Consider the following 18,818-nt stretch of genomic DNA (forward strand, 5'->3'; position numbering starts at 1 on the left):
ACCTATCGCGAGAAAGTCTCAATCGCGCGGGAGCCCGTGACGTCGCCTAATGGCTGAGCGTGCGCGCTCCCGCGCCCTAGCGCTTGTCTTGTTCTCGGCGTGCTCGCCTCCCGCGTCCTTTGCTATGGGGACACAGGCAGCGGCGCGCGTGTGTCGTGCATTGTGTTTGGAGCGCTCGCGCCTAGCGTCTTCTTCGGGGACAAGCCACGTTGGCTGCTCATGTGGGCTCGCCTCAAGCTCTGAATAGCGAGACTCATTGGTCCTCATTGAAGGCGCGCTCCCGACCGTCCATGGTGCACGCGCGGGGACTTAATGCTCACGCTGTCCCCCTTCTGGGCAGCGGCCGCTAGCCTGTAAGGCCTGAAGCTCTTTCACCATCCTGCTGCAGCTTCTAACATCTCCATCCTCACTGTGAAATGCACACTGTACATCTGCTTTAAAGGCAAACAAACAAGAAAACCTGTGTGCAAGTGACCCTCAATCTGCTTTGCTTCTCCCAGAGGAGATTGCGCTCTTTGCCACATAGAAGTTTTCAGTTTCATGAGGTCTCCTTTATTAATGGTTTGTCTTAAGTCCTTGTGCTGGGCCCACATTTTTGTGAGCCACAGCCATGGTTTTTCCTCAGGCCTAAGAACCTGACTGCAGCTCCCTGACACATGAGATTGTTTTGTTTTGCTTTTAAGGCAGGGTTTCTCTGTGTAGCCTTGGCTGTCCCGGATCTCGCTCTGTAGACCAGGCTGGCCTCGAACTTACAGAGATTCACCTGCCTCTGCCTCCCAACTGCTGGGATTAAAGACATGTGCCACCACACCCAGCTTACATGGGATTTCTTAACGGGGCTGCTTACTTGAACCAGCTGGTGATGAGACTCTCACCACTGGACTCAGTGGGTAAAAGTGCTTGTCATCACCTTTGATGACCTGAATTTGATCCCCATGTAATGGAGAGAATTAACTCCTACAGGTTGTCCTTCCCCATCCCCCACTATGTACACAAAACCACTGAGGCTTGCATGTGTCCCATACCTACAACAATAAATAAATAAATAGATAGATAGATGATAGATAGATAAATAAATAAATAAATATGATATTTTAAATAAGATATGTTAATGCCTGCCCCATTATTCTTGTTTGCTTAAGATTGCCTGGGCTATCCAGGCAATTTTGTGTTTCCATTGAAAGACCCCCGGCACCCCTATAGGAATGCTATGTTTGCAAAGCTTATAAGGGAACAAAAGACAGTTCCAGGAAATAGAATGGCCCCACCGCAGCCCAGATAGCCGATAAGCATTGCCCTGTTGTGCAAACCCCCTAGCTTGTGAGGCACGTAGGGGAACAAAGGAATTCAGCTAGAAGGCAACCAGAGCAGCTGGAATTCTAGATAGGGGTTGAGTCGACACACATATCTGGTTACCAAGGAAACCCACAAACCGCCCTGAGCCTGAATCCACGCCCCATTTGATTTATGCTTATATATTCGCGCCTCACTTTGAATTGTCCAATCAGAGCTTTGTCCAATTAGAACCCTTTGACTATTCGCGCCTCACTTTGACAGAGCTTTGTCCAATTAGAACCCTTTGACTATTCGCGCCTCACTTTGAATTGTCCAATCAGAGCTTTGTCCAATTAGAACCCTTTGACTATTCGCGCCTCACTTTGAATTGTCCAATCAGAGCTTTGTCCAATTAGAACCCTTTGACTATTCGCGCCTCACTTTGAATTGTCCAATCAGAGCTTTGTCCAATTAGAACCCTTTGACTATTCGCGCCTCACTTTGAATTGTCCAATCAGAGCTTTGTCCAATTAGAACCCTTTGACTATTCGCGCCTCACTTTGAATTGTCCAATCAGAGCTTTGTCCAATTAGAACCCTTTGACTATTCGCGCCTCACTTGAATTGTCCAATCAGAGCTTTGTAACCATTCGCGCCTTGTTTAAATTATCCAATCAGAACCCTTTGACTAATGCTTTCCTGCGCTTCTTGCTATAAAAACCCATCTTACCAACCCAGAGGCGCGCAAGTTTTCCGAGAGACTTGGTTGCCCCAGGTACCTGTGTTTAAATAAACCTCGTGCTGTTGCATCTGATCCGTGGTCGCTGCGTGCTCCTTGAGCCGGGGGTCTCTCCTGAGGGGAGACCTCTCCGGGGGTCTTTCACCATATGGATTTATGATTGGTTTTCTACTTCTGTGAAGACTACCATGGGGATTTTTATTAAGACTATATTTGAGCCATACATTGCTTTTGGTAGGATGGTCATTTTTTCTAATATTCTAGTAGCCCATGAGCATGAGAGGTTCCTCTATCACTTAGTGTCTTTCTGGATTTCCTTTCTCAGTTTTAAAGTTTTCATCACAGAGGTTCCTCCCCTCCTTGGTTAGATTTACTATGAGGTGTTTTATTTTATTCATTCATTCATGTATTTATTTTTATTATGCACACTATGTTCTGCCTTCATCCCTGCAGGCCAGAAGAGGGCACCAGATCTCATTACAGGTGGTTGTGAACCATTATGTGGCTGCTGGGAATTGAACTCAGGACCTCTGGAAAAACAGCCAGTGCTCTTAACCTCTGAGCCATCTCTCCAGCCCCAGTATTTTATTTTATTACTGGTGCTATTGTGAAGGGGGCTGTTTCCCTCATTTTCTCCTCAGTATATTTGTTGTTGGTTTATAGAAAGGCTGTTGAGTTCTTCAGGATGATTTCGTATTCTGCTAATTTGCTGAATGTCTTATTTAGTTCTAGGGGATTCTTGTGTAGTCCTTAGGTCTCCTACATAGAACAGTATTGTCTATACATAGAGGTATTTTCACTTATTTTCCTACTTGTGTCCTGATTATTTTTTTTCCCTTGTTTTATGCTCTAGCTAAGGTTTTGAGTCTATATTGAACAGGTACGGAGACAGTAGGTATCTCTATTTTGTTTCTGATTTCAATAGAATTGCCTTGAATTTTTCTACACATAGGATGATGTTGACTATAGGATTGTCATGTATAGCCTTTAGAGGTATATTCTCTCTTGTTCTATTATCTCTAGAACCTTTATCATGAAGATATGTTGGGTTTTCTGAAATATGGAAACTTTTCCGTTTCCATTGAGATCATCCTTTGATTTTTGTCTTTAAGTCCATTTATATGATTTAATACCCTTATCAATTTGCATATATTGACCACAATCACTGCATCTCAGAGATAAAGCCAAGCTGATCAATCATAGTAAGTTATCTTTATATCGTATGCCTGTATTTGTTTTACAAATATTTAGTTGAGAATTTTTGTGTCTTTGTTCATCAAGGATATTGGCCTGTAGTTCTCTTTTTGCTGTTGTTGTATCTTTGTTTGGTTTGGGTATTGGCTTCATAAATGGTGTTTGGAAGCGGTCTTCTGATTTCTGTTTTGTGGAATAACTTGTGAAGCATTGGTTGTAGTTCTTTTTCAAGACCTGATAGAATTTTGCTGTGAATACATCTTGGCCTTGGCTTTTTAAACTCAGGAAAAAGATGAGCCCTCCTGCACGGTTGATGAGAGTAAAAACTTGTGTAGCCACTCTGGAAATCCGTGTCGAGAAGTCTCAAAACGCTGACATGAAATCCACCATATGTCTCAGCTATAGTACTGCTTCTCATAGCCACAGGATGCTTGTGCATCCTACTCCACATATACTTGCATAGTCATGTTCATTGCTGCTCTATTTATATAGCTAGAAATGGAAGCAACCTAAATGTCCTTCAGTTGGTGAACAGACAATTTGGTACATATACACAACAGAATCCTATTCAGTTAGTTGTAAAGAAAAATGAAATCATGAATTTTGCAGGTAAATGGACTAGAAAATGTTATACTGGGTGTGGTAACCCAGACTCAGAAAGACAAACACTGCCTGTTCTCTCTTAATTGTGAATCCTAGCTCTGAATCTTTAGATGTGAATATATATGCAGTCCGACTTTTTCATCAGGACCGTTGGCTCCCTAATAATGACACGGAGACTTATTATTTACTATGAAAACTCGCCCTGTAGCTTAGGCTTGTCCCACTAGCTCCTACAACTTAAATTAACCCATTTCTATTCCTCTATGTGTTGCCACATGACTCATGGCATTTACTTGTCCTCCTGCATGTCTTGTTCCCTCTCCATCTGGCTGATGACTCTGCCTTCTTCTTCCTAGTGTTTTCTCTGACCCAAAAATCCTGCCTAGCTATTGGCCATTTAGCTTTTCATTAAACCAATCTTCACAGTGTACAAAAAGATTATTCCACAACATATATAACCTTGTGTCACATCAGAAACTAGGAAAGTAAATGGGATACTGACAGTTTGGGGGGAGGGATGGTAGGACACAGGTGCCATGAAGAGAAATGGGGGTCTAACTGGGAAGTGGGGAGGGGCAGGTTCTGAGGTGTCAAAGGCCACATACCATTCCCAAGGAAACCTCTCTGCTTCCTGTTGTGACTCAAGATGTGAGCCCTCGGCTCTCAGCTTCTGCTCCAGCCATATCCCTGCCTCCTGCTGCTTCTGCCCACCGTCATAGGCTCTAAACTCTGTAGAACCATGAGCCCCAAAGAAATTCTTTTCTCTATAAGTTGCTTTGGCCATGGTGTTTTAGCACAGCAACAGAAGAGTCACTAAGACCACAACCCTGGGAAAGTAGCTTAACCTCTTTATTGTCTTCATTTCTCATCTGTCAAATGGGAACAGTAAGAAAAACTTCTTCAGAGTGTTGAGGTGAACATGGAGTGATGTGACCTTCATGAAGGATGTAACAGCATTGCCTGATGCTTAGTTACTACTGTCTGTAATTGTTACTGTTATTAATGAGAATGGAAAGCCAAATGGGAATCCGGGCCACATGGGTAAGGACTACCATGTCACTTTTCTTGGCTGTCCAAAACACCCAGAGCAGTGCCTAAGCACAACAACATGTTGTGTTTAAGTATTTTGGAGAAGATGGGGGTTTCCTGGAGGTTGGATTGAGGCTTCATGTGTGGTAGACCAGTTTCCTAAGACAAAGCTATGTTCTCAGCCTACACACACACACACACACACACACACACACACACACACACACACACCAAATCCAGTTCAGTTTTTGAATAATTTAATTCACAAATTCCTGTTTGGTTTCTGTACCTGAGTGCACAGCCTTTTAATTCAGTGTTCTAGATCCTGCTGGCTGATGTCGGATGTGTTTTCTGATGGGTTGGGCACCGTGGGTGACTCAGTCTGAATGGGCCACCTGCTCTGATCTGCAGAAGCCACATCTGTTGGTCAGTCAGAAACAGTGGGCACATTCTTTCCAAGGAGAAATAGCAAATGTTCTGGCAGGAGACTACTTCTCGCACACATATTTTGTTTGTGTTTTTGGCTTTTGAATTAGTGACTCTGATTATCGGGCATCTATTTAAATGAGACTTGTTAGAACATTATTATTGGGAATGAGAAGAATAATGCTTATGTTTTCTTCCCCTGTCTTTACAAAGGACCTTAGCCTGTCCTGCATTCATGAAGTGGAAGGATTCCAAGGACAAGCCTGGAGGAGCATTTGCTGTGAAATTTAGGTGTACTTATTGAAGCAAAGCAAGGACATGGGGCAGGTGGAGCAGAGACGTTATCAAGAGCTTCGTTTTTCAGTAAAGTGACCCTAGTAGCTGCCATTTTTAGCTCTCTAGGTTTAGCACAGAGACGTCTTAGATGAGGGGCCTTGAATTCACTTAAACTACTTTGAAAGCCTGGCTGTTCATCTTCACCCAGCCCTGGAGTGGTTGAAATAGCAGGGCTAAGAGTCCTCTTCAACTGACAGTTGATCTCCTAGCCTTGAACTCTCACTTTGAAAGCATTCTCCAACAGAGTCTTCTTGAGGCGTTCTTCAAGAGCTTATGAGCTGAAAGATAAAGAAAGAAAAGTATGTTTCTGTAACCCCAGTCCAAAAGGAGAGAGATTCTAAAATTCCAAGGAAAAGCTCATATTTTTCATAATGCATGGATTTCTATCTCAGGATAAGAATTATATTGTGTGTATATTATATTATCCATTAGACAGTACACATTCTGCAATTTTGATTCAATGGAAATCAGTGACATTTCTTAAGTGTGCCTGGATTTTGAAGGTATAACCTCTTTCCATCTTGCCTTCAGAAAACTTAAGATTCTGATGGGGCAAACAGACAACATGAACGAACAACAATGTCATGATGAATGAGGAAAACAAAATAGGACAAGGACTGAGGAGTGGTGGGAAGGCTGTTTCAAACAAGGTTTCTTAAAGCCTCTCTTAGGAGGTCGATATAATATGGATGTGGCAAGAAGTGGAGTAGCTGTGCACGTCCCTGGGGAAAGACCGTCTCTAGTGTTTTAACAGCAAAGATCCTACACAGGTGTGGGTGGAGACAGCATGGATGGAGAGCTATGCAAAATGAAGTCAGAGAAATAGTCCGATGCAGGTAATTTATGGCTTTATACTTTGTTACCCTCTATGAGTGTGTGTGTGTGTGTGTGTGTGTGTGTGTGTGTGTGTGTGTGTGTGTGTGTATTACCTTTTTAAAACTTTTTTGAGAGGCTGGAGGGATGGCTCAGAGGTTAAGATGACTGGCTGCTCTTCCAGAGGTCCTGAGTTCAGTAGCCAGCAACCACATGGTGGCTCACAACCGTCTGTAATGAGATCTGGTGCCCTCTTCTGGCAGGCAGGGATACATGCAGACAGAACATTGTATGCAAAATAAATAAATAAACCTTAATTTAAAAAAAAAATTTTTGAGAAAACACTTGTCCCTTCCCCCAACTCCTCCCAGATCCTTCCCACCTCCCATTACCCAAATCAATGCATGTCCTTTCTCTCTCTCTCATTAAAAAACAAAAACAAAAAAAAACAATGAAGCATATGTAAACCACCACCCCAACACACACACACACACACACACACACACACACACACACACACACTCACTCACTCACACACAAAACAGAACCTACAATCTATAAGCAAAAGATCAACAAGACATAAAATGGCCAATGAGAGCAAAATGAGGCGTAAATTCTCCAAAAGCATCATTGCATTTGTGTTATGTTGGCCAACTGCTGTCAGGCATGAGGCCTACCCTGGAGTTTGGTTAATATACCTAGTGAGACTCCATTGGAGGAAACTAATCTCTCCTTTGCCAGCAGGCATCATTTGTATATAACTTCCTGGTTGGGGTGGGAACCCATTTTGCTTCTGCCTCTCAGCTCTAGGTCCCCATCTGGTTTGAGCCTGTGCAGATCCTGTGTGTTTTACCACTCTCTGTGAGTTCATGTGTGTGTCAGCCCAGTTGTGTCTGGAAGACCACTTCCTTGGAGTCATCCATCCCTTCTGGCCCTTGCAAGCTCTCAGCCTCCTCTTCTACAGAGATCCCTGCGTTCTGAGAGGAGGGGGTTTAGGATTGAGTGAGGGCTCCAAGGTCTCTTACTCTCTGAATACTGTCTGGTTGTGGGTCTTTGTGTTAGTTCTCATTTACTGCAAGAAGAAGCTTCTCTGATGGATCTATGGAGGACAGGGATGAAGTGGATTGGGAAGGAGGGGCTCTAGGTCACATGGTAGCTGTGGTATTTAAACAAGATGGTGGTGGTGACAATTACAGCATAAAGGATGAAGAATTCATTGGAATTGCTTTGGAAGTCTTGAAAAGAGGAAATGACAGAATCAGATGAGTTAATTGATAACTCAAGCACAGTGGGACTAGAGAAGGTCTCCATGGCAACATTGAAAGGAACATCTCTTGCAGGTACGAGGGATGCTGTCTTGAAAAGTCAAACCATCCAGTAACAGTTACGAAGGGGACAGGCTGAAAAGCCAAAACAGGTGTCCTCTTCCAAAGTTAGGGTCCTGCTCAGAAAACTATAAGGTCTAAAGAGCTAGGGTGGGTTCTGAAAATACTGAGTCATTGGTGTGTTTTACCTGTCCAGGGCTTCTGACTCACCCTCCTACAAGACCCTGAACACTTTGCCTAGGTCTTGCCCTGCAGAATGACGCTTGTTCTCTGGGTCCTCATCCACATCCACTCACAGGCTCTAGAAACACAGTCCTAGAGAGAGCTTGGCTGAGCAGATGGTGAAGCGTGGCTCTGCTCTCGTAGGAAATGCTTTACTGAGGAAATGGAAGGATTTGTTTAACGCACACAGGCAGGAACCTGGGCGTGCTTATGGCACGAGGTCCTGAGGCTGTTGGGAAAGAGTAGACATAGGAAATCTGGATAACAAAAACCGTGTGGACACAGGGGCACCTTTTCTTCATTTAAATTTCTTTCCTGGCAAGGTTACTGGTACAATCCATTATCAGGATGGTTTCCTCAGACTTTGGCAAAATAATGAACTGTAATAAACTGAGTCCAGGTGCTGGAATCTTCCTGGCATAGCATTAAGGAAGGAGGCAGAAAATTCTGGGACATGGAAATATGGGAAGAGATTCTTCTCCCCATCCACTGTTTGTTTATGACAGGCCTCTAAAAGAATTCAAAGTAATAGAAGCACTCAAAATAATGGAGGCAATGCAATTTAAATTACGAAAATCTATAGGAAATACACATAGATATACCCATAGAAAACTGAATCCCATCAAGGTCTTTGGGTCATTGCCGATAAATGGCAGGTACTGACAAATAAGACACAGTGTATGTTTGATCATTGGGGGCTAAATGTTAAGACATTTTTCATGGTGACAAAACACACTGAAGGTTTATCACTTTACCAATTTGAAATGTTCCGCTCAGTGTCATTAAGCACATACACATGGTTGAACAGCCATCACTGCCATCTGTCAATCTCCAGAATTTTCTCATCATCCCCAAGTGACACTGTTAAACAAAACATCCCCAGTCCCCTCCGGACACCATACACCAGCAAGTTTTAAGTTCCTATGAATTCATGAATTTCTATTAATAGAATTCTATTTTTTTTAACTTTGTGTTTTCAAGTATATATTTTGCAGCATATATTGGAATTTCATTTCCTTTAAAATGGGGCTGGAAAAAAAGAAAATAGTACAGCTGTTAAAGGCTAAGACTTACAACCAAAACTTCAAAAATATAAATAATAGCTGGGCCTGACAGTATCACCTGCAAGCTCAGGACTTTAAGGCTGAGGCAGGAGGATTGCCACAGTTTAAGGCCCTCTTGGGAAGCACAGTGAGTAGTTCAAGGCCAGCCTGGGTTACAAAGTGAGACAACTTAGTATCCCATTATATGTGAATATCATATTCTATTCATCCATTTATCTGTTTTGATATTTGTTGAAAATAGATATTTCCATACAATATATTCTGATTGTGTGTCCCCCCAGGTCCTCCCAAATCCTCCCCATTTTCCTACCCACCAAATCCACATCCTTTCTTTCTCTCACTAGAATACAAACATGCATATAGAATAGTAATATTAAACGATAATAATAATAATAATAATAATAATAATAATGTAGAATAAAAACAAACAAACCAGGATAGGACAAAACAAACAACAAAAAGAGAACCCCAAGAAAAACACACACACACACAGACCCCGAGACATACATGTTTGCCCCCACAGAAAACCTACAAAAATAAAATTGGAAGCCATAATGTGGAAGCAAAAGATCTGTAAGGTTAAAAAAAAAAATGTGCCCAGCCAGATGGTGGTGGCACACACCTTTAATCACACCACATACATACAGCTGCATATGCCCAGCAGTAAGTAGATGACCTAAACAAACTGAACTCAATAGAATTTTTGGAGGTTTGGTCTTGTAAGGCTTTGTCTGGACTTTTGTTGCTGTTGTTTTGTTTGTCTGTCGTCTGTCTGTCTGTTTGTTTGTTTTTCAAGACAGGGTTTCTCTGTGTAGCTTTGCAGCCTGTCCTGGATCTCACTCTGTAGCCCAGGTTGGCCTCCAACTCACAGAGATCTGCCTGGCTCTGCCTCCCGAGTGCTGGGATTAAAGGTGCACCCTACTGCAAGCCAGTGTTCTTTTTTTCTTCAGTGTGAATTATTCCAATCCCTTTAAACCCAAGCCGAGTGCATTTTTCACCGTGTGAAACTTTAAAAACTGCTGTGAGCATCCTGTGCAGCCTCTTGATTTAAATCTACTTAATCGGACAAAAGCTGGACACATACTTGTTTTGTTTTGTTTTGTTTTTTCCAAATAAAACTCTCTGGATTTGTGGTTGATGACCTTGGACATGTTAAACTGCTGTGAGGTGTGGGGAGACATGGTTATCTTCTCTACTGGCTTTTTGTTTGACTGAAAAGACCTGCCACGTACCTCCACAGACTGTGTGGAGTCTTAAACGCAGAATTTTCAGCCTCACCTTGAGGCTCTTTACAGGCATGACATCCTGGAGAAGAGCCTAGACTTATTTTACAAACTTATAAATGCTGGTACTTCTCTATTTCTTCTAAGTTTTGTCTGTAAAGCATCCCTACGCCGCCCGCCACCAAGACGCAGCTATACCACCAGGCACAGTTACCATTCTACCTGACATCTGAAGACATGGAAGTTCTTCGGTGTGTGTGCTTTCTCTGTGGGCATTTGCTAGCGGGGAGAGTTTACCATACATTTCACAACTACACAGAGCATCGTGAATATTCTACAGCTTGTTGCAACAATTTCCTTTCTTTCTGTTCTAGTTAGCTTTCTGTGGTTGGGATAAAAACACCAAGACCAAAAGCAACGTGGGGAGGGAAGGGATTATTTCAGCTCACAGTTTATAGTCCATTGTGAAGGGAAGGTAGGGCAGGAGTTGGAGACAGAAACTGAGGCAAAGGTCATGGAGGAAAGCTGCTTACTCGCTTGCTCTTCAAGATCGTGTTCAGCAATCTTTCTTATACCTCCTAGGACTACCTGCCTAGGGGTGGCATCTCCCACAGGGAACTGGGCCCTTCCATATCAATCATTAATCAAAAATGCATATCTCCCCCCCACCCCCCTCCAGGCAGTGGTGGTGCACGTGGATCTCTGTGAGTTCGAGGCCAGCCTGGTCTACAAAGTGAGTTCCAGGACAGCCTCCAAAGCTACAGAGAAACCCTGTCTCAAAAAAACGAACAAACAATCAAAAGCCCCCCGCCCCCTAATACTCTCTTACAGGCCTATAGGATGAAGGCAGCCTCTCAGTTAAGGTTCCTCCTTTCAGTTGACACTAGTTTGTGCCAAGTTGACAAAAAACAACAAACACCCAACTAGTACTGAAGGGGATTCCTGAAGAATAGGGGTTCCCTCCAGGCCCCTGGACTAGGTATTAATCACACCCAAACACCTGTTTTCTCAGAGAGATCCTTTATTAAGCAGGGAAGAAAAGGTACAGTGGCTGCTTCTGACTCAGGCAGAAAAAACGGCAGCAAATGACCTTGCAGGTGTCATTTTTCAGAGAGGAAAAGGGGAGTCTGTGTTAGAAAGGGCTAGGATGTGGTGGTAAAGGGGATAGGAGACAAGGGAAGGGAAGAAGACGTGTTTGTCCCTGAGGGACAAAGGACAGCCTCTGGACAGAGAGGAGACAGATGCGGCACATAAGCCAATGGTGGTTTATAAAGGGAAAGGGGGAAGCCACGTGTTAGGATGAGGTGATTAATTTTAATTGGGCATGTTAATTAGGTGAACCAAAGGGGGCATTTGATTGCTGGACCCTGGTAGTCAGCCTCAGGAGGAGGAAGTGGCCAAATAAGGGAATAGACCTTGGGGGCTTGCTTTAGGAAGGCAATCCAATGGTTTTTTTAGTTAGGCTGAGGGGATGGGAGAGAAGGGCAAGGACTGCCAGAGCCTCATGCTCCAGTGGGCTAGAGTCCCTGCAGTTACACTTTTAAAAAATATTTATTTTAGATAGCGTCTCTCTATGTAGCCCAGGCTGGCCTTGAACTCATTATACTTCTATCTCAGTCTCCTGAGTGCTGGGATTATAGGTATTGCCTCACAACAACCAGATGCAATTTCTTATTACTTTAATGATTAAAAAACCCTCCAAATTTTAGATTCCTTTTGGAGTAAAGCAGGTTCTTTACACCTGGCTGTATAGACTGCTTAGCACAAGGGCCATGGATTCAACACCCAGTACCATAGACGGCAAATATATTTTTTGTTATTTGTAAGGCTATTTCTCAGCTGAAAAATTTCTGTTTCCTCAGGATCAGCCATGTGTCTCCTGACACAGTACACTTCAAGCTGGACAGTATATTTGTTTCTTTAATCCCAGCACTCACGAGGCAGAGACAGGCAGATATTTGAGTTCAGGCCAGCCGGGTCTATAGAGTGAGTTCCAGAGAAACTTTGTCTCCAAAAAACAAACAAATACAAACAAAGACCAGACCACTTCAGATGCCGTTTTTTTTTTTTTTTTTTTTTACAATTAGCCTCTCCAGTGTAACATACCTGTTAGGATTTGAATGTGTACACTGATAGTGTTTGAAGTGGGCGCCCCTGCTTTTTCATAAGGGGTCGAATCTCTTTAGTGAGGACTGATTTTAGTCACCAGGGTGACCCAGCTCCCAACACCGTGGGCACCAGGAACGTGTAGGAATCTAAGACATTGAGACCACAGCAAACTCCTGCTGGGAGCCTTGGTTTAACTTAAGTGAAAGTTGACTTTGTGTTTCAGTTCTCCCAGAGAGTGAGGACAGTTTCCTGAGACTTAAAAGTGTCAGGTTTAATCCCAGCACTTGGGAGGCAGAGCCAGGCAGATCTCTGTGAGTTCGAGGCCAGCCTGGTCTCCAAAGTGAGTTCCAGGAAAGGCACAAAGCTACACAGAGAGAAAACCCTGTCTCGAAAAACAAAACAAAACAAAAGTGTCAGGTTTCAAACCTCGGATACAAGGTTGAGGCCTCAATTTAATACAAAGAGGACTTGGCAACCAGGCTCTTCCAGTATCCTTCAGTCCCTACCCTAGGGGGCTGAGCTGCTCTTCCAATCATTTTGGTTGCCTGCTCTTTTTGTATCTTTGGGCCTCTTGGCCGCTGCACCTGGTTCTCCTCTCCCCGCCACCACATGGCTCAGGGGCATCAAGAGCCTTCCTTTCGAAACAAACAAACAAACAAACAAATAAACAAACTATATATATAATTGTTATTTTACGTGCATTGGTGTTTCGCCTGCATGTATGTCTGTGCGAGGTGTTGGATCCTGGAGTTACACAGTTGTGAGCTGCCATGTGATTGCTGGGAAATGAATCAAGGTCCTCTGGAAGAGCAGCTCCAGGGGGCTTTTATTGAGAACTTTCCAAATTTATCAGGACCTGATGCTTTCTTGAGCCAACTGCGCCGAGATGCACCGGTGAGGGGCGGTCCAAACTTTTTTGAAGCCCGGACCGCTGGCTTTTAAACACCGCATCCATGAAATCCTGGATCCCGGATTTCACGGGCTGACTGCAGCGAGGTGATCCTGGAGCTGAGCCTGCCATTCCATCTCTGCTATTCCGGGTCTTCGGGAGAGCTCAGGGGCGTAAATAGAAAATGAGGACTCTCGGGGTGCGCGGAGCTTTGGGCACCCCTGAGGCTGGTTGAAGTACAGCGATGGGGACTTGTTTTGATGCTCGAAAGCCTAAGGTGAGTCTTCTGGGCCAGTGGAGACTGGGACGCCTGTTGGAGCTAGCTGAAGGACACCGCCGCTCTGCGCGAAAGCAGAGTGTAAGAGAAAACAGTTAACTGGGCCCCGGGCAAAGAACCCGCTTCTGCTGGCAGATCCTAGAAACCCTGGCGCCCTTTTTAGAGCCAGAAACTGGGGTGTAAGCTGATGTGGCCTGTGAAAGCAGGTAGGAGCTTGTGGACCTGGAGCCTTGCGCTCCGGGAGCAGGGAGGTGGAGAACGCTATCCCGAGGGTATGATTTAGTGCTCTTCCCGGGACTGTGCTGGGGCTGGGGCGCAGCTCATCTTCCTTTACAAGGCCCCAGGCAAAAGTCTCCCTGTCCCGCTGCGTTGAGAGCTGCCCCTGGTACCTGCGTGCTCACTGAGAAACACTTGTTGATGGAATCCTGTGCCCAGCGAGTTAACAGTTTTGACTTTCCTGAGATGGAAACATTGTGCATGTAGTATATACTTTGGAAGAGCCTCCGCAAGAGCTAGCTTTGATTATGCACGCACAGCTTGTTTTTTTAGGGTTTTTGTTCCCAGCTAGGGTGCTCAATATGACACTCTTTTTTGCATCATAAGATACAGATCTTGTGACTTTTAATGATATTTGGTTGGGACTTCCCTATCCTTGGCACATTTTACACGAAATAACCTTTTCTTTACGTAACAACTCCAGCAGATTAGCCCCCTAACCACTGACTCGGTGCTCTGAAACAGCTGGCAGACTAGGCAGTGAGTGAAGTGTCTTGTGTTGTGCGGTGCTTGCAACCCGGATAGGTCCAGTTTTGAGTAAGGCTAGCTGATGTTCAGGACTTGAATGCCTTCAAGTGCAGCTTTCCATCTCTCAGATGAAGCGCACCACTCCTCACGTGCTTGGGCCCAATCTTGGGCCTGCTAGAGATGTCGAACTACAAAGTAGAGTCATGCAACTCTTTGGTCCATCATACTCCCAGGTGGAGTTCTCTCAGGTAGGGCCTGGGTTGGTTTCTGAAGTGAATAACCAGCCCAGGTGTTTGAACATTCTTAAGTTTCCAACTACCAATATAGACAGCACCACGGTATCTTAGAACTTAGAATGTGCTTTCTAGGACACGTGTGGTGCACAATTGGCTAACTGAGGTGTCCATTAACATATCAAAGCGGACACTGGCCTCCACCCAGTTTCTCTCAGCATCCCACAGAGCTAACCTGTTACAGGATCCACCTGGCTAGCATACCTTGCCCTTACCCTACGCTTCTCCAGCCCAGGGGACTGGGTTAGACTACCCTCCCCCAACTGCTTTTCCCGATATAACTCAGCCATTTTGCTATGCCAGCCCATTTTGTCTCTGGGTCTCCTGTTCTCCTGTCTCTCTCCTCTCTCCACCCCTGGCTCAGCTGCCAGTCATGTCCACTCTGGACTCTGTCTGCCTCTGGCTATCTTCTCCCTCATTTCTACAATAAACTTTGTCCTCACCATACCCAGGAGCAGTCATGTCCTTTTGTTTCTTGTTTTCATTCAATGGCCTGCATCCCTAGCACTCATTCTGGAGGCCAAGGCCAGAGAAGGTGATTTAGAGGCTAGTCTTGGCTGTGTAGTCAGACCTTGTCTTAGAAAAGAAAAAAACAAAAAAACAAAATAGAAAACTCAAACCCGTCTCTTGCCTCTAAGCCAAAGGCAATGCATCAGGTGATCAATAAAGTGGGTTACAATTCTGAAATTGTAATAACTCATCTGCTGGCTCCCTGCTAGATGGCAGTGTCTAATAGTGAATCAAAGACTCCATTGTTACTGTGTTGCTGCTCATCATGCGTTCTTCAAGGGCAAAAGTAAAGCAGTTTTCAAGTTCTTTCTTATACACAACATTCAGAAACCCCTCCTCAGGATTATACTTAGGAAATAAAGGAAAAGATGATAATTTGGCCAGTGTTACCTGTATACATAAATATGGCATAGTACAGAAGCCTGTACTATGTTCCTCAGCTGGTGGTGCTGTTCTGGGAGGCTGTAAAGCCTTTAGGAGGTGTGGCCTGGGTGATGGAAGGAGGTGATAAGGATGGGCTTTGAAGGTTTCTGGTTTGTGTGAACACCCACCACTTGGTGCTCCCGCCACCGTGGAGGGAGCTGGTTTGTCCATCATCCTTCTCCACCGGGGTGAACTGAAATCCTTTGAAAGGGAAGGCCAAAGTGAGTCCTTCCTCCTGTAAGGTGCTTCTGCCAGGGTTTGTGTTATTGTTATTATAGTAACAACAATGAATGAGTATGTATAGTGTTCCTGAAATGGGCTTTGGAAAAAGTAAATACTAAGTTTATTTTAATTTACATGCCTTCTAAATACTTTTTAAAAAAGATTATGTAGGGGTTGGGGATTTAGCTCAGTGGTAGAGCGCTTGCCTAGCAAGCACAAGGCCCTGGGTTTGGTCTTCAGCTCCAAAAGAAAAAAAAAGATTATGTATAAAACCCCAGTTGTCAGAAAGAAATGCTGAATTACTATAAAGGAAAATGGAGCCAGGCCCACACACCTTTAATCCCAGCATCCTGGAGGCAGAGGCAAGCGGATCTCTGTGAGTTCAAGCCCAACCTTGTCTACAGAACAAGTTCTAGGACATCCAGAACTACACAGTTCTACAAAACAAAAACTCCACAAAAATAAAGCAAACAAACAAAAAATAAAAAGGAAAATGGGGTTAATCATGAGGCTAAATCATTTGCCTAATTAGTATGTTAGAAGCCCTTAGTTCAGTCCTGAGCATCACCCCCCACCCCCCAAAGTCTGGGGGCTGTCTAGGACAATGCAAGAGGTACTAGTATTTAAAGTTGGCTCAGCAGTACAGAAAAGGTAAGTTACATTCTGGGAGCATCAGAAACATAGACCTCGAGGAAGAGACCAGGGAAGGGAGTTAGAGAAATTCAGTGAGGTGCACATCCATGTTCTTTTCGGTGTTAAGGACAGGGCCCCGGGCCCACTTGTGTGGTAGGCAGGTGATCTACCACTGAGCTACAGCCACATACCTGGGCCTCTTTTTAAACTGACATTTAGAATCTTTGCAAAGGCGTGGGCAGACTTCAGTCAGAGCAAGATACTCAGTTTTCATTCTAGCGATTTATTCATGTATAACTAGCTGAGTGGAGAATCCGAGGGGATGGGCCCGGGAAGAACACCAGTTTGTGGGCTTGGTGTGGAGGGCAACCACCGTAGGGATAAATGAGGAGTCTTGATGTGGCATAGTTAAAAGGAGGCAGCAAAAAGGGTTTGAAAATATAACACATTCCTGCCCGCCTACCGTGGCATTTCTAGAAGGACAGCCACAATTTAAGGGGGGTACTGGAGATTTTCGTTTTTTTTTTTTTATTTTTTTTTATTTTTAAGACAGAGTTTCTCTGTGTTGCCCTGGCTTTCCTGGAACACATCGAGTATCAGGATTTTTCATGGTTAATTTTGATGGTCAGATTCATGGAAGCATGACCTGGAAATGTCATGAGGGTGTTTCCAGAAAGGTTTAGTTGAGAAGGTGCTGTGGGATGTTCTGTATGTTACATGTGTTGCTCTGATTGGTTAATAAATAAAACACTGATTGGCCAGTAGCCAGGCAGGAAGTATAGACTGGACAAGGAGAGAGGAGAATTCTGGGAAGTGGAAGGCTGAGTCAGAGAGACGCTGCCAGCCGCTGTAATGAGAAGCAACATGCTAAGATACCGGTAAGCCACGTGGCAACTTACAGATTAATAGAAATGGGTTGATTTAAGATATAAGAACAGCTAGCTAGAAGCCTGCCACGGCCATACAGTTTGTAAGCAATATAAGTCTCTGTGTGTTTACTTGGTTGGGTCTGAGCAGCTGTGGGACTGGCGGGTGAGAGAGATTTGTCCTGACCGTGGGCCAGGCAGGAAAACTCTGTCTACAAGAAGGGAAGCCTTGCTCTGAATGAGTAAGGTAGCAGCAGCCTGTGTGCTGGAAACAAGAGAGGAAGTGACCCGAGCATTGGCCTTCATCCCTATTTCCTGACAGTGGACACAATATGAGCAGCCACCTCACACGGCTCCTACTATGTGCCTTCCCAGCTGTGATGGACTGTCTGGTCCCATTGTGAGCCAAGCCCAATGGTCCCTTAAGTTTCTTTTGTCACATACTTTGCTACAACCCCAAGAAAAGCAGCTGTTTCCGAGTTAGAAGACTCAGTGTGCAAAGCACACCAGTGGCCCTGATTTATCACCATCATGCGGGACGTGGCAGAAATCACCCCTTGGTTCAGTCGCCTGCCCTGCACAGCCAAAATTTGAGGCTAGGCACCCACAGTCTGCTAATTCTCCTTGAGATACTCAGTCTTAACTTCCGTAGAAGAAAAGGAGTTATTTTAAGATGATGGTGCTGCTAGTTTGGTAGAAGAGTACTTATAGACGCTCCACTCATCCAGACCCTTTCTGCCCAGCAGATGGGCAACCCTGGATAGTGTCCACCAGCCATGCAAAGCATTGCAAAAGCACAGCGCTCAGGCTTAGAAATTAGTCAGAGTCCATTTCAGAGGTTATATACCATGGCCTATAAACAGATACATTCCTCTGTCCTGGAAATGAATAATATAGGGCATTGTCCCGAAGGACTCAGGTTCACCCTGTAGGCAATGATGAAGCAGAAACAGAGGGAGCCTCCCCCCTCTTGGAGTGCCATTATATTGGAGCTTGAGGGCTCTCATGGTACTTTCTGTGGGTCCATCTGTCCTCACCATTTGGAGGACTTCTGACTTGATGACATGCTCCTGGCTAGTTACTGGCATGGGTTAGATTGAGTGCTCCTATTGTAAGTGTACCCTAAGGCCTGGCAGGTTGCTGGAGTCTGCTCTTTAGTGGGGACCATTTAACCAGTGTCCAGACCCCGTACTACACTCTTGGCTTTAGCAGTAACCTGACTTGCGGTTCTCTACATGCAAGGGAATTTGTACTCTTGAGTTCTTCATTGATAGTTAATATGACTGACTAAAAATTGAAAAAAGGCCGTCCAATCATCCTGAGACATCAGCTATAAAAATATTCCAAGCTAGCTTCATAATCTCGCTTCAGTTTCTGTTTTCCTTTACTCCAGACTCTTTCTGTCCCAATAGTTACCACTGTTTCTGGTGTCTCCTTTCTTTCTGTTGATCTCCGAGTCAGGTGACCTGATTTCTAGACCTATTTCTAAAAATATGATCCTAGGCCAGTTGCTTAAATTTGGTAAGGCTTAGTTTCATTTTGTAATAACTGGAATTCATGATACCTACACTGTCTGTTTTTCCAAAGTGGTTATAAATAATATT

At 44.4% G+C, this 18,818-nt stretch overlaps 1 protein-coding gene across 4 annotated transcripts in view; it reads left to right on the forward strand.

Moving 5' to 3' along the window:
• The first annotated feature begins 13,424 nt into the window (after positions 1–13,424).
• Positions 13,425–18,818, forward strand: part of Fut10 (fucosyltransferase 10) — an 85,052-nt gene continuing 79,658 nt past the window's right edge. For all 4 annotated transcript variants that reach the window (XM_036166543.1, XM_036166542.1, XM_036166544.1 and 1 more), the window contains exon 1: positions 13,425–13,523. The gene's annotated coding sequence lies outside the window, so the exon portion shown is untranslated. The remainder of the gene's footprint in view (positions 13,524–18,818) is intronic.

The sequence above is a fragment of the Onychomys torridus genome, chromosome 17 (assembly GCF_903995425.1).
Source record: "Onychomys torridus chromosome 17, mOncTor1.1, whole genome shotgun sequence".
NCBI classification, from domain to species: domain Eukaryota; kingdom Metazoa; phylum Chordata; class Mammalia; order Rodentia; family Cricetidae; genus Onychomys; species Onychomys torridus.